The sequence below is a fragment of the Pollicipes pollicipes genome, unplaced genomic scaffold (genome assembly GCF_011947565.3).
Source record: "Pollicipes pollicipes isolate AB1234 unplaced genomic scaffold, Ppol_2.1 Scaffold_3087;HRSCAF=3621_pilon_pilon_pilon, whole genome shotgun sequence".
Taxonomy (NCBI): Eukaryota; Metazoa; Arthropoda; class Thecostraca; order Pollicipedomorpha; family Pollicipedidae; genus Pollicipes; species Pollicipes pollicipes.
Window position 1 is genome coordinate 18,037,400 of NW_023596225.1, and position 15,340 is coordinate 18,052,739.

The 15,340-nt window shown below is 57.5% G+C and overlaps 1 pseudogene; it reads left to right on the forward strand.

The window, feature by feature from the left end:
• The first annotated feature begins 680 nt into the window (after positions 1-680).
• The window catches only part of LOC119090551 (5-oxoprolinase-like), a 33,526-nt pseudogene continuing 18,866 nt past the window's right edge, over positions 681-15,340 (forward strand).

Here is a 15,340-nt window from a genome sequence, read left to right on the forward strand (position 1 = left end):
CGTGTGACCCATGCGCAGGTACCGGGACCACGAGGTGGCGGCGGACGCTCCGTTGTGACCCGTGTGACCCATGTGCCGGTACCCGGACCACGAGGTGGCGGTGGGCGCGCTGGCCGAGCGGCTGGGCTTCAGCCATGTCAGCCTCTCGTCGGGGGTGATGTCGATGGCGCGTCTCGTGCCACGCGGCTTCACGGCCGCCGCCGACGCCTACCTCACGCCCTGCATCAACCACTACCTCAAGGTGGGCCGCCGACGCCTGCCTTACCCCGTGCATCAAACACTACCAAGGTGGGCCGCCGCGCCTGCCTTACCCCCTGCATCAAACACTACCTCAAGGTGGGCCGCCGGCGCCTGCCTTACCCCGTGCATCAAACACTACCTCAAGGTGGGCCGCCGGCGCCTGCCTTACCCCGTGCATCAAACACTACCTTGAGGTGGGCCACCGGCGCACCACGCCGCCTGCCGTACCTGTGTGGCCGGCTGGAAATTATGCGAGCGTTAAATGTGAGGGATTTTGGAGGCTTGGAATGGGATAGCTTGGAGCTTGGAGCTGCATTACCAAATGCAAATGATTGCACGGTTGTTGGACTGTTATGCGGCTATTCGCTGTACTTTTGGAGGCAGTGGATGCCACTGAGGTGTATATCTACGCCTATCTTGCTTCTCTTGCTATGAACGGTCGGTAGTGTACGGGAATCCTGTACATGCACTGCTGGCAAAATCACCACCCAAGTGTATCATGGCATGGTTGAATCATTTAGGTCCGCAAAAGCTGCTTCCATAGTGTTTCTTTTCTTGCACTAGGCGCACTTCTAAATTACATTGTAATAATGTCTTCCCTTCACTGGAATGCCCCCACTAGTGCTTCAATCACGCACATGCGCTGTCTGCATGCTCCTCGTCCATGCTCGGCACCATTATCTGTGCTTCTTGACCATCTGCCTGTTGTCGACCGTTTCCAGAGTTTTAGCGCCGGGTTTCGAGACCAGCTTAAGGACGTCAATGTACTGTTCATGCAGAGTGATGGTGGGCTTACGCCCATGGATAGGTAAGAGGGTCGGATGTGGTTTTAAGACGCACTGGGGCGGGGGGGGGGGAGGGGTCAATTTGACACAACAAAGGCTGTTCTAGAATAATTTCCGAACAGGTGCCGTAGACTGGCCAAACTTTGCATAGCTGTAGGCAGTCGAATAGCGGAGCTTTTGGGCGAAACGATAGAAGGAGGAAATCGAAGTAAAAAACAAGCGTAAGGTCGCCAACGTAATGACAGGTCAAAGTTTGGCTTGACTATGAGCGAGGGCATCTCTAGGGAAACCGTTCAGTCCGATGGGACAACGGGGTGTTGGACGAAGGCATAATGCCGCGAAATAATTTTTTGTACAAAAGACAATTCAATTATGGAATTACACCAACTTCCATTGACCTTGGGTCAGGTAACATTGCCAGGCCACGTTCAAAACCAACCTGTTTTTTTTACTGGAGAGCTTGCTATGTGGGGTAGTTTCTGATGCTCGTTTCGAATTTGCTGATAACTGGGACCGCAACAAGCCTCTTCCATGACTCTTGAAGGTCAGAGTAGGCATTAACCTCTAAAATGAGCACCATGCTCTTTTGCCAAGGGCAGGTATCTAGGTTTAGGGTGGTTGCATGAGGAGGGTCTAGGGGCATTTTGGACACCAACCTGAAGTTTGACCTTGTTTGATCTTATTGGAACCAAAGGTCATGACCTAGAAACCTCAAATTTTGACAATTGCGGTTACAAACAGGCTAACCTGCATTTGGAATTTGGTGTCTCCAGCTCTGTTTTTTTAGGCATCGTTCAAATCATACTTTGTTAAGTAGGGAGTTTTTCCCAGCAAATGCTGTCATGATTATGTGCAGTTTTTGTGAATGTATACCATAAAAGAATCGCAGAGGGCATGATTTTTATTACTCTATGAACGCTTTTTAATTTTTGCTCTCAAGGGGGAATTACTACGAGTCATTCAAGGTAACTGCCTTTGCAACATCATGATAATGTATCAGTTATGCAGTGGATCATACGGACCACAGCTGGTAAGTTTCGATGTTGTGTATCCATGTGTCAAGTTATGTGGCGAAAAGTTAGCTGTAACATTAAAAAGACTATATGATAATATGCACTGAATGGGTCTGTTGTTTATCATAGTAGCCCCCATTAATTATGTGGTCGCCAATGTCAAAAGCCTCATTTTGGCATACACCCTGTATTATTATGTTGTGTATTGTTATAGCCCTGTTAATTCATTCATGTGAGTGATGTTACAAGCTTCGGCTGATAATGTACCAATAATATCTATTTGTGCCTACTACCTCCTTTAAGATTGCTAAAGATGACACTTCCATATCATCCACTTGTGCTAGTTCTCTTGGATGTTCTTTTTACAAGTGTGGTGACGCGTGTCTTTATCATTCGTTTTGTGTTGAACTCATGTTCGCGGCTGAGACAGTTGTGAGCATTATTGTTCCGGGAACACAAGTCCGCGTGTTGCCATTTCCCGCCAGCTTCAACGGCTCCCGCGCCATTCTGTCCGGCCCGGCCGGCGGCGTAGTCGGCTACGCCCAGACCACCTACCGACGAGAAACTGAACTAGCAGTTATCGGGTTCGACATGGGTGGCACCAGCACTGACGTGAGCCGCTTCGATGGCAGCTACGAGCACGTGTTCGAGTCGACCACGGCAGGCGTCGTCATCCAAGCACCCCAGGTACGACAGACGCCAGTTATCAGTGGTTGTTGCTACTGACCGGACGGCTGACGACCGTACTTGCGCGGGTTCTTGACATCCTGCCACAATGTGCAGTGAGGGCGGTTCGAAACGCGTGCTGTTACAGGGTATGTATGTAACCAGGGGTCGATTCATCCCCTGTGGTTCTGGTTTTTTCCGGCTGACATTCTTGCAGATGTGGTGTTCCCAGGAACGTGTGGAGTCGATATATTCTGAGATCTGCAATATATTCGGGACATGAGCTTGATTTTGCTTTCATTTGGTCTGTTTTCTTATCCCTAAGCGTCGTCTCCCGCATCTGCTCATTAGGTGACGCTGCTGCCATCAGTGTCGCGTGCTGATGCCATGTTGCTGACCTAAGTTGACCTGTGAGTCATCGTGAGTCTAACCGACTGACCGACTGAGTGACCCGACTGCGACCTCCGTTGATCCGTGCGTGACTGCGCCCGCGGCCGTGACCTCGGTTGACCCGTCGCCGTGACCCGTGCCCGTTGATCCGGCAGCTGGACGTGAACACGGTGGCGGCTGGTGGCGGCTCCATGCTGTCTTTCAGGGCCGGCATGTTCGTGGTGGGGCCAGAGTCAGCCGGCGCCCATCCCGGTAAGCAGCAACACAGCTTGTGCCAAACATGAAGCGTTTTGAATGATTGCAGATTTGCTTTTGTGAGCATTGAATTTCGGCACATGACACCAAAAGTTGGCTAGACGAACCATGTGGGCTGGACGTCCTTTTCCGGATCTCCTAATGGAAATAGTGAGAGGTAATCTAGTTCTTCTCTACAGATGCAAAGGTGGCAAGGCAGTTACATGCATCAAGCAATTGTTAATACCACCCAGGAAGTTGTAAAGCTCGCTTGCATGATGCTGACTGGTGTGTGTTGTTGGCTGACGTCATGCGGCGTGTACTGCCCACAGGCCCGGTGTGCTACAAGAAGGGTGGCCCTCTGACGGTGACCGACGCCAACCTGGTGCTGGGCCGACTCCTGCCGGACTTCTTCCCGCGCATCTTTGGGCCGGGCGAGGACGAGCCGCTCGACAGTGGCGCCACCTACCTGCAGTTCCAGAACCTCACCAACGAGGTGCGCCGCTCAGCTGGCGGTGCCGGTCCGGCGCGCCGCCGGGGGACGCCGGGGTACGCGAGTGGCTTGAGAACGGCGCGAGGCCGCGTGGGCTGACGTCACCGCCATGGGGTCGGGGGCCTAGGTCGGACGGTCAAATGCTGATCCCGAGTGCATGATGAAATCGCTAAATTTGGTCCGACCTTAGATTATGTGTCGCTTTCCCTTTGTCAGTGTGGACGAGAAGAGGGACGCTGAAAAGGCCCAGCCTGGAGATAGAGTTCGGATGAGAGATTGTGTGCTGGGGATGACGCCTGAGCAGGAGCATCTCCAGGCGCATCCGTCTCTCACTTGGCGATCGTCGGCCGTCGGCAGGCCCCGGAGTCGCGTCGGTGACTGCTGACGCTGCTCCGCGGTCGCCGGCCTGCGCGCCTTGTCTGGTCCGCGTGCGCAGGCCGCTGCTCTGACCCTGTGACGTCGCCAGGTCAACAAGTTTCCTGCAGACGCAGAAGGGCGGGCCGCTCCGAACCGATGTCGGTGGAGGAGGTAGCCATGGGCTTCATCCGCGTCGCCAACGAGGCCATGTGCCGGCCCATACGCTCTCTGACACAGGTACGTGTGGCCAGCGAGACCATGTGCCGGCCCGTACGCTCTCTGACACAGCAATGCGTAGCCGGTGAAACCATGTGCCGGCCCATAGGCTCTCTGACACGAGTGCGTATGAAATGCTCACACACCTAAGTAGCATGCCTGACGTGCAGGAATTTGAAAAGTTCGCATGCTTAAATCGTGTGTTTTGTTGTAGAAGCCAGAGGATGTTGTAGCTCATATGTCTCATGTATGCGTCCAAAGGATGTTGTTGTGTACGTCATCGTCCCGGCTTCTTAGTTAACAGAAGTATCATATTTTGGACGCTCTTCTACGTTCCATTGACCAGCGAACAAGGACATGGAAGAGCTCAGAGACGACCGACTCGTAACTTGAGCGGGCCGGAAAGAGTGTATGTTATGCACATGCCCCAAGAGGAATGGTCGGAATAACTCTACATTGAAATCTGAGAATACTATCACGTTTCAAAAGTTGGTATTCAGCCTCATATGGACGTATTCATAATTTATGTATTGGATCATGGTATCCGTCATCCGGCTGATATCCGTCATAAGTCTTATGTTTGTTCCTCTTTGGGTGTACGATTCTATATGATGCGCCTCAGAATGTTTTGCCTACTGTGATATCGTACCCTACACAGAACATCCTGTGCATGTCGATGGTGTGTATTTAGCCGGCCAACAAAGCGAGGCACCACTGTGTGTGCTAATGCTGCGATACGACTTCCATGACCGCGCCCGACGCGGACGATGCTCCCACTTGCAGCCACCCTTGACACAGCTGCAGTCGCACGTGACCCGTCCTCCCCTGCACGGAGGTCGGGGCGGCGCCGTCACGTGACCCTTGACCGGCAGGCTCGGGGGCACGACACGTCCCACCACGCGCTGGCCTGCTTCGGCGGCGCCGGCGGCCAGCACGCATGCGCCATAGCGCGCGCTCTCGGCATGGGGACGGTGTTCGTGCACAGGTAAGAGGCACGCCTCGCTGGAGGGGTGGCGCGGTGGCTGGTGCCTGGGACTGTACGCGGACGACGGGCTGGTCCCAGTCGGACGTGCCGAAGACAGGGCGCTGGCCGACCGTGCAATGGTGCGCCCCACAGGCTGGGGGCGGAGGAGCGTTTTGAACACAACGCTGTAAAAGACACGTTCGCAAATGCGGTTTAGTTAATGAATGGACGGTCACTGGTAATTTTGATGCTGCTTGTGTTAACTTCGGTCGTCATGCTGCAAGCGGGACTAGTTTGGATTATCGCAGTTCGAGCATCCTTTGCGTTATCACCGGCGTGTTCCGTAGTCGTTGGCCAGCGACCAATTCCCATACACCGGGGTGGAGTCTGTCCGTCGTGCACTGGCAACACGAACCGTCAGTGAGTACAGCTGCGGTCGGCCTGCCGTCTCCTGCGCCGTCTGACAACCCGGCCCGGTGTCACCGTCCGCCCGGCACGTGGCCGTCCCGTCCGGCCGTCCCCAGGAAGGGGGGGGGGGGGGCGGTGTCGCCGTCCGCCCGTCACGTGCTGTCCCGTCCGGCCGTCTCCAGGAGAGGGGGGGGGGGGCGGTGTCACCGTCCGCCCGGCACGTGCCGTCTCCGTCCGGCCGTCTCCAGGAAGGGGGGGGGGGGGCGGTGTCGCCGTCCGCCCGTCACGTGCTGTCCCCGTCCGGCCGTCTCCAGGAGAGGGGGGGGGGGGGCGGTGTCACCGGTCCGCCCGGCACGTGCCGTCTCCGTCCGGCCGTCTCCAGGAGAGGGGGGGGGGGCGGTGTCACCGTCCGCCCGGCACGTGCCGTCCCGTCCGGCCGTCCCCAGGAAGGGGGGGGGGGGGGCGGTGTCGCCGTCCGCCCGTCACGTGCTGTCCCCGTCCGGCCGTCTCCAGGAGAGGGGGGGGGGGCGGTGTCACCGTCCGCCCGGCACGTGCCGTCTCCGTCCGGCCGTCTCCGGGAGGGGGCGAGAGGAGGGAGCAGTGTCACCGTCCGCCCGTCACGTGCCGCCCCCGTCCGGCCGTTTCCAGGAAGGGAGGGGGGGGCGATGTCACCGTCCGCCCGTCACGTGCCGTCTCGTCCGGCCGTCTCCAGGAAGGGAGGGGGGGGGGGGCGGTGCCACCGTCCGCCTTCACGTGCCGTCCCGTCCGGCCGCGCAGGTACGCCGGCATCCTGTCGGCGTTCGGCATGGCGCTGGCTGATGTCGTCCACGAGGCCCAGGAGCCCTGCGGCCGGCCCTATACCCCCGGTGAGAGGGCCGCCATGGCCAGGGGCACGCAGGCACAGCGCTACAAGGCAACCTCGCTCAGTGCATGCACGACAGGGTATCCTTTGCACGATCAGTGGGTTGCGGTCAGTCTCCCGCTTCTAACTGTAAGGGGGCCAGTATAGTCAGCTGGCACGGTTGACTCTGCAGACAGGCTGCTGTCGGCTATGCAGTGCTGCTGAAGTCTAACCACTCTGATTGCTGTTGATCGCTCACTTGGGGCATCGGAAGTATCAGGCGGAAGGGCGTACTTACATCCAGAGTCACGATGGCCCTGCAGTGTGTTCTGCAGGCAAGCGGCGGTCCTGTACTCACTCCGAACCGCCGGCGTGGTGGCGGGTTTGTTGTCCGCCTGTCGGAACGCCGGTGGTCAGGTGTACTTCACGAGCCGTGTCTGCACGCCTGACCGTTGAGATCGGCGCAGAGAACGCGGTCGAAGGCGCAGAGGGCATGCCGAAGCTCTGGTGCCGTCTGCTGGTTTTGCTGCAAAACAAGTTGCGGCTGGTGATAAACGGGTTGATAAACGGGTGCGCTCAGATTCCGCTGCTACGAAAGATGCAAGTTTGCGACACTTTTATCTAAGTAGTTACGGTTGCCTAAAACTGATCACATTGACGTTGTTCCATAGGCAATGTCGCCGCGTTTCCGAGTAAGGGCACACAGCTAGACCTAATGGTCAGCGTTGCTGCACGGAGGGTATAGCCACTTTAATGGAGGGGAGCCGCGCGGTCGGCATGTTGTTGAGTAATCTTCTGTAGATAATGCAGCCGCTTTTCCGGAGAGCCTCGTGGTTAAACTTGCTGAAGGATCGGCGTATTAAGATTGCTACCGTGATCCCAGATAGAGTCGCGCGGTCGGACTTGTTCAGAAGTATTTTTGTGAGGAAAAGGTCATCGCATTTCTTTGAGGCGCGCGGTCAGATTTGTGCTTTTTCAGACCGTTGTAACTGCTGACCTTTGTTACCCTTACTTTGCGACTACGTGCCGGCTTGAAAATCAACAAAATATACCCATTCGTGGAAGAGAGGGTACACGACAGTGCGGACAGCCTTGTCGGCACTAGTCGGCACGTGCGGCACGCCTAGCTAATTGATGGGTTGGAGGTGGATCGCCGTACGATGTTTTTCCCATCGCGGGCTGATCAGGGATAAGCTAGACGCACAAATCAATGCGTATTGATCCCGGCCGTCCATGCGGCGGACGTTGACCCCTGAAGTCAGTGCGCTGGTGTCTGGGCCGATCGGCACTGTCCACCGGCTGTCTGCCCCGGACTGACCCTGTGTGGGCTTAGTCCGCGCACATTCCAGATAACAACAACACATGCGAGGATGACTTCCCGGAAGAGGAATCCGATGGAAAAAAATGCACGGATAGCGGATCATTTGTCACCAACCCCAACACATGCTCACAACGGAATAGCGGACTGCGCTGGGCATGGTGTAATCGAGGTTGGGTGTCCCAACGCTCGTTGCGGGAAGGGGGCACCACTCTATTCTTGACAGGGAGATATGTCACTCGAAATTGCACTCCTGGGTAACTGATTGCAAGGCAGATTTCCCCATAGTGCAGCACAATGCTGTTACATAAATTATCTTGCCTCAATATGCGCACCAGTTCATGGAGACTTTGGTATTGTTGCAAACAAGATGCCCGACGACGGATGGCCATCGAGACATCTGTTCGCAAGAGAAACGATCGGACTTGCTCTTCACAGTGATCCAGTTCTGGGAAGCAGTAATTTAAGGATGCATTGCAAATAACGAGCTTTCATAGGCCGCTAATCTGCATATATTAACGATTTCCTTGATTATAATCTGGGATTTCTCAATTTAATACGTTTAACAAATGCAGAGTGGAAGTGGCCTTTCTTTTTACCTCCTATCACATAAAACTGGCTCAAGATTAAGACTGATGAGATCGTCAGTGTTAGCTTCTTTTTTGCTAAAACGAGCAATCGCTCAAGGTTCACTTTGATCGTCCATTAAAGTTTTCGTTGACGATGCACTTTTAAATTTGACCAGAGCTTGTTGCAAGTCCAGCAACATTCGGATATCTTTAAGCAAATGCGCACTCGCTTGCGCCTGCCTGTGTGGCAATTTCTGAGGCCTCTGGGGTCGTCAGTCATGCAGTCAGAAAGAACGTCGATGCTGTTCTTTTTGGTCGCCGCGCAGTAGATGCACATAGCTCAGCCGGCCTGCATTTCTATGCACGTGTTATGTGCAGCTGGTTGTGATCCAACGGTTTTAGCCACGGCCGCGGCGCAACCTACCCGACGGGCCGTCGTCGGCCCGCCCCGGTCGACTGTTTGTTATGGCAGAAACGTATGTGCAGCTAGTGGAGCGGCTCAACAGTAGCGGGAAATGCGCGTCATTGGTTGCCTGTTCCGCGGAGCGAACCTTGATCACATGCTACAGTCACCAGTTGAGGCGTATTATCGTATACAGTTAAATAGTACGTGATTACGGCGCTCCATACAGACCGTATGGCTTGCCACGTTCACCGTTATATGTAAACGGCACATAACATGGCTGGCGGACGAAGCTTTCCGCAGATGAGATTGTGCGTAGGAGCAAGGGTGGCGCCACTGGCGCGATGACGCCGGGGCGGCGGAGAAGGGGGAGGGAGCATCACGGCATTTGGTGGGGGATTTGGATGCAGCGTTGCGTCAGAGCGCTCAAGTGGGGTTGTTTCTGGGCAAAAAGTGTATTTGGAATGATTCGGAGATATTTAAGCGGGGTTGTAATGCTCATCTCGTTGAAAGTCTCATTGCAAAACTGGTTTTCATTCAGCGACGGACAGCCGCGAGGAAGCTAGCGGGGTTAACGGCAAACTCACTGGACTTATTGTACCTTGAACATTTGCGCGTGCAGCATTTATCTTAAACTTTAGAACGAGGAGCCCCCGGAAAATAGACCTGTGGACAAAGACTTCATTTTATTGATTTCTTGTTGTGCAGCGCGGCAGGGGTGCAGCCAGAGGACCCCTCCTCTCCTCCGATTACGAGCGTGTATATACTTCAGCACCACGGACGGTTCCTCCGGCTCTCTTATGACGGGTACTCACTAAGCCTCGTTCCCCCACCCAGATAAACTGTAAGCAGCGGTTCTGCAGCGCTATCTGGCCTGTGCTAAGCTGCTTCCAGATGGTCGCATGCTCTGCCCTCAGGTCTCCGCTCAAGGGGCGCTGTCAAGTGGGGTCTCATGGAGCGTGAGGCATGGGGCATGGAGCATGGGGCATGGGGCGTGTACCTCCCCACGTCCTGTTGGCATTAAGCGCGGCCTGTCACCACGACAGTATTGATTAAGTCACGCAGTCTGGTGACCATGAAAATTACTTTGACTTAACATGTTGTTGACTGTCATGGGTGCTGATTTGTCGCGGCCAACAGCAGTAATTCACTGACAATGCCATCGCTTAGCTTAGCGGATATCTACAGTGCGCAGTTAACTGTTTTCGCCGTGAGGCAAACCAGCATTGAAAGCCCTGGGTTGCGTAAGGCACTGAACCTGCTAGCGTTTGTGGTGTCTGTTGTTGTCTGTTGGCGGTGCGTAGGTTCTCCGAATGTCCTGAGACTTAGTCCTAAAAACTCTGGCTATTCCAGAGTCGTGAAGCCTGGTAGCCCTCTGCCTCCCCCCGTCGCACGTCCTGGCTGCGCCCCTGCTCCATCCCTTGTCCTTCTCATCACCCGATGGTGTATACCACTGACATTGCCCCAAGTGCCGTGCAGGGCAGCCATTGTTTGCGCCATCATCGCCGCGTCGGTGCAGTTGGTGTGGACCAGCGGCACTCACTAGCACCTCGTCGTTTCAGAGCACTTTGCGTACTTTGATGAGCGTCTGAGCGCCCTGACAGAAGTCTGTCGCCAAAAGCTCAGACAGCAGAACTTCCCCGACCACAAGGTTGTACGATGAAACTGCGGCGTCTTCTGGGCGGGCGACTTACTGCTTGTGGTTTGTTTACTATCACGCTACGTTGATTGAAAATGGGGCTAAATACCATTGCTTTTTCTTTTCACTTCTAATGCTGGGCAGCGCTTCATCAATATTATTTTGTGTTTCTCCTTTCAGTCATTAATATTCCGCGCTGTACTTGGCTTTGGACACCACTCTAGCCATGCATTGGCCTCCCGGCGTCAGCCGGCGGGCGTGTTGTGTGCCGTCGGACGGCGGCGTTACCAGGCGCTGGGCCCGCGAGCGGCACTGCCGTGGCCCGCTGCTGCGCGCGCGCCGGCCGGCCGTGACCGCTCGCGTCTCACCCCTGCTCAGATCACGACCGAGGTTCACCTGCACATGCGGTACGACCAGACGGACTGCGCGCTGATGGTGCAGCCGGTGGCCCGGCAGGCCGGCGACGGCGCCGCCCCGGCAAGCGGAGACTTCATGGCCGCCTTCCTGCAGCGGTCAGTGGTGGGACACCGATGGCTGGACGGGGATGGGGATGGGGAGACGTCGTGGGATGCTGACGGCACCAGGGGCCGTCAGCATCCGACCTCCTCCTCCTCTGACCCTGCCGCCCAGAAGACGGACGGCAGGGTCAGAAGGCGGAAGGGCCATCGACAGATTGGTGGCGCAAGTAAAAAGGCATATATATATATATATATATATATATATATATATATAATGGCACGGTCAATGGTGACCGTAACTCAGCTTGAAACGTCGAAATGTCAATGCGAACAATGCTTCCTTGATGCGTCGTTTCTCCACTACCTTATGCCATATTTAAGGTACATTATTTTCAGCATAAGAATTTCCAGCTCATAATTACTCAGAACTTGTGTTTTCGTGTCAATTTTTGTCAGATATTGTTTCGTTCCTTCGATCGCTGTTGTGGCGCGCGACCGCGACCACATCGCCGGCGTTCGATTACAGATCGCAACCCGCCGCCCTCCCCCGTGGTGCATGTTCTGATCCCGCCACCCCCCGAGACCGCCCTTCCGTGATGCTACAGCCCCGCCGCCCTCCCCCGTGGTGCATGTTCTGATCCCACCACCCCCGAGACCGCCCTTCCGTGACGCTACACCCGCACCGCCTTCCCCCGTGGTGCATGTTCTGATCCCACCACCCCCGAGACCGCCCTTCCGTGACGCTACAGCCGCACCGCCCTCCTCCGTGGTGCATGTTCTGATCCCGTCACCCCCACCCCCTCCGAGACCGCCGCGCCGTGACGCTACAGCCCCGGCACCCTCCGGTCGTCAGGTACCGCAAGGAGTTCGGCTTCGTCATCGGTGACCGTGACGTCATCGTGGACGACGTGCGCGTGCGCGGCCTGGGCGGTGCCTCGGTGGAGGACGACGCCGCGCTGCCGCCGGCCGCCAAGCCGCCCTGCCCCAAAACGGTACGCGGGGTGCCCAGCGGCGGCTAGTCTAATGTTCTTGTCATGAGAAGCCCGGTATGTTGCGCGCGTCACGGTGCGTTGAGTTCTCTGCAGCCGTCCACCGAGAGATTGATCTCGTCGCTGCGGCGGCTGTCAGTCCCGCCGAAGTGTCCGCATGTCCAACACAACGGGTGTGAGCCTGGGTGTCCGGGGTTAAAGCAGGATGGCTGTAGCACTGCTTCTCGTGTCACCGCCTTCCAAAATGATCCATTCAGGTCGAAAAACGCTGACACGACCAAACGAAACCTGATGTCTGGTGGGCCAGGAGATGGTCTGGATGGACGTGTTGTGGCGCGGTTAGCTTCGCGCTTCGTCAGCAATCAGCCGGCCGTTTAAAGCCACGACGGTCGCATGTGTGGACTGGTTGTAAAGGAGCCGCCGCCGTCAAAGCCCGTCGGGCGAGGCTGCAGCGCTCTCCGCTCGGCCGTGCGCTGCCGTCACGCGCGCCGCCGTCCCGCCAGGAGAGTGAGGTGTACTTCGAGGACGGCTTCCACACGGTGGGCGTGTACCTGCTGTCGGAGCTGGGGGCGGGGCACGAGATCGCCGGGCCAGCCGTCATCATGGACTCGCTCAGCACCATCCTGGTGGAGCCCGGTGAGACGCGGCCGGCGTGCGGGTGGCGGCTCAGCCCGCCGGTGTGTGGTGTTTCTCACGCTCTGTTCTGGTGTTCATTCGTTTGTTGTGAGGTAAACTGTTGTGACTTGTCTGTATCCTTGTGCCCTGCGCTGTCTTTTAGAATACGGGGAGTTGCGATGCTACATTTATGGTCCATGACTGATTGTTTTATGCGCCTGGCTGGAGTATTTTGCCGTGTGTTCCGACTATGGAATACCATTTACATCGACATTCATTTTCATTCATCATTTGTATCTCGGCTTTTCAATGATCAGGTTAGCAATATCGTGTCATCTGTATCACCATCGAGGAGCATGACTGCAACAGTAACGCGACCCGTCCACACGATCCCACCGTAACACCGATGGCGTGCCCCGCCCAGACCCGGCGTCCCGTCCCGTCGCCGCTCCCCTCCCTCTCTCGCCGGCCGGGGTCGGTTGTGACGCAGCGTGACGTCGCCGCCGGCAGACTGCACGGCGACGATCACGGCGCGCGGCGACGTGCGCGTGTGCATCGGCTCGGGCGAGCGGCCGCGGGTCGGGCCCGAGCTGGACGCCATACAGCTGAGCATCTTCTCGCACCGCTTCATGAGCCTGGCCGAGCAGATGGGCCGGTGAGTGGGCTCCGGCTCCGGCTCCGGCTCCGAGTCGCGCGCTCAGGCGCCGTGTGGCCAACCCGACAAGCCGAGCCAAAACCCAAATCAGTAGCAGCGGTTTCGGCACCTCACCAAGCCCGAGTGCTTCTCCTCAGTCTCTGTTACTGACGCCGTCTTGCTGTCGGTGTCCGACTGATGTTGAGCATGATAGCTTTAGCAGAGACCTGTCCGAGGCTACCTTACTCTGCCAGCGGTTAGATCCGATGCCGTGTGCATGGCGACTGACACGCAGTGGGCGATAGAGGGCCTAGGTGACGGCGGGGGGGCGAGCCGAAGCCACGCGCCGACCCGCCGCCTCCGTCGCCAGGATCCTGCAGCGCACGTCCATTTCGACCAACATCAAAGAGCGGCTGGACTTCTCTTGCGCGCTGTTCGGCCCAGATGGCGGCCTGGTGTCGAACGCGCCGCACATTCCCGTCCACCTGGGCGCCATGCAGGAGGCCGTGCAGTACCAGGTGAGGCGACGGGGCGGCGGGCCGGGCGCCGCGCCGGCCGGTCGGTCACGGCCGTAGAGAGGTCGTCACAGGTCGCGGGACGGGGCCCCCGCCGCGGCATGTCGGCCGCTGTATGGCCGGCTGCCGGGCGGCGTCCCCGGGGCCGCGGACGACGCTGTTCTTGACGAGGTTCGGTTCGCCGGCGACGCCCTCCGGTTGAAGTGCGGTGCTCCTGGTGAGTCTGTGACCGGCCGCTGGTCTGCCGTGGCCCGGCCCTGGTTGGACCGCTCGGGTTGCGGGGCGCCGGGCAGCGGCGCGCCGTCCGCCACGAGACATTGGAGGCCGTGGACGGGGCACAGCGCGCTCCTCGCCACTCGGCGGGAACGCGTGAACGCTGGACGGAGGCTACGCTCATACACGGTGTGACTTCACACCGAGGCTCGCTCCCACTGGCTGTGTGCCTGCTGAGCGAGCCGACTAACCCAGCCCGTCCATCTGGACAGCGGGCAGAACCATCGGCGCGTTTGATGCCTCACAGAACGTCACCCCCTACCCAGTCAAGGCTTGTATTAGGCAAGACCTGTCTAATGCAAGTCTAGACATCCATGACTTGCATTAGCGTCCGTGGAAAAAGTTGTGCTTGCTGTCAGATTTGGGCCGGAATTGCTCAAAACCGCAAAGAGCTTACTCTGTTTTTGCCTTCTTATCTTATGCTGATCAAGCCGAAAATGTAAAGCGATTGTACCCAATTCACTTGTAATCAGGCCCAATCTATAGCAAATCTATTCCAGATGGTTCTGGGAGGGAATTAATCCGGTTTCCAGCCCACAACTCTCGCGAAAGGCGCTCGACTCTTATACCAGTCTGATTCAGCTGGGGTCCGGCCCGAGTCTGCTGAGCATGGTACAGCCGTCTTAAAGCAGCGTCAGCGGGGAGGTGTTCACCAGGCGATGGGGTCGAACTGATGGATGAAACCGAAACGAACGCGCGCATGCAATCCCGGCGCGCGAGCCGCTTCGCCCGCCGTCACCCAGACGCGCCTCCGCCCGGGCGCAGTGGCTGCCGCCGGCGGCAGGTGCTCATCGCCGCGTATCGGACCGCCCCACAGATCCGCGCGCTGGGCGACGCCATCCGACCGGGAGGACGTGCTGCTGTCGAACCACCCGTCCGCCGGCGGCTCCCACCTGCCCGACCTCACCGTCATCACGCCCGTCTTCTACCGGTGAGCCGACCGTGCCGGCCGCCGCTGCGGGCCGGCCGGCGCCGCGGCCACCGACCCGCCTCTGAGGACTATATATGGCGGACCATTTTTTCGACTTGCTGTTTGGTGTGGAGGCTTCGGTTTGGTGTGTAACATTTATTTTTTGAATGGCGTGTGTGTCTGTCCAGTTTTCCTCCCGCCTTGCATGGTCTGAGATGACCGCGGGTGTTTCCAGTACGCTTTGGCCGCACCATGTTGTGGATGCCGGCGAATCTAGCCCCGGACATCCTCGCAACCCTTCCGTCATCGTCCCAGGAGCGGGGGCCGTCGCGGGGCCCCTCCAGTCAGTCGGCAGAGCGCGGTCGGCCGGGCCGTCGCGGGGTCCCCCAGTCAGTCGGTCGGCCGGGCCG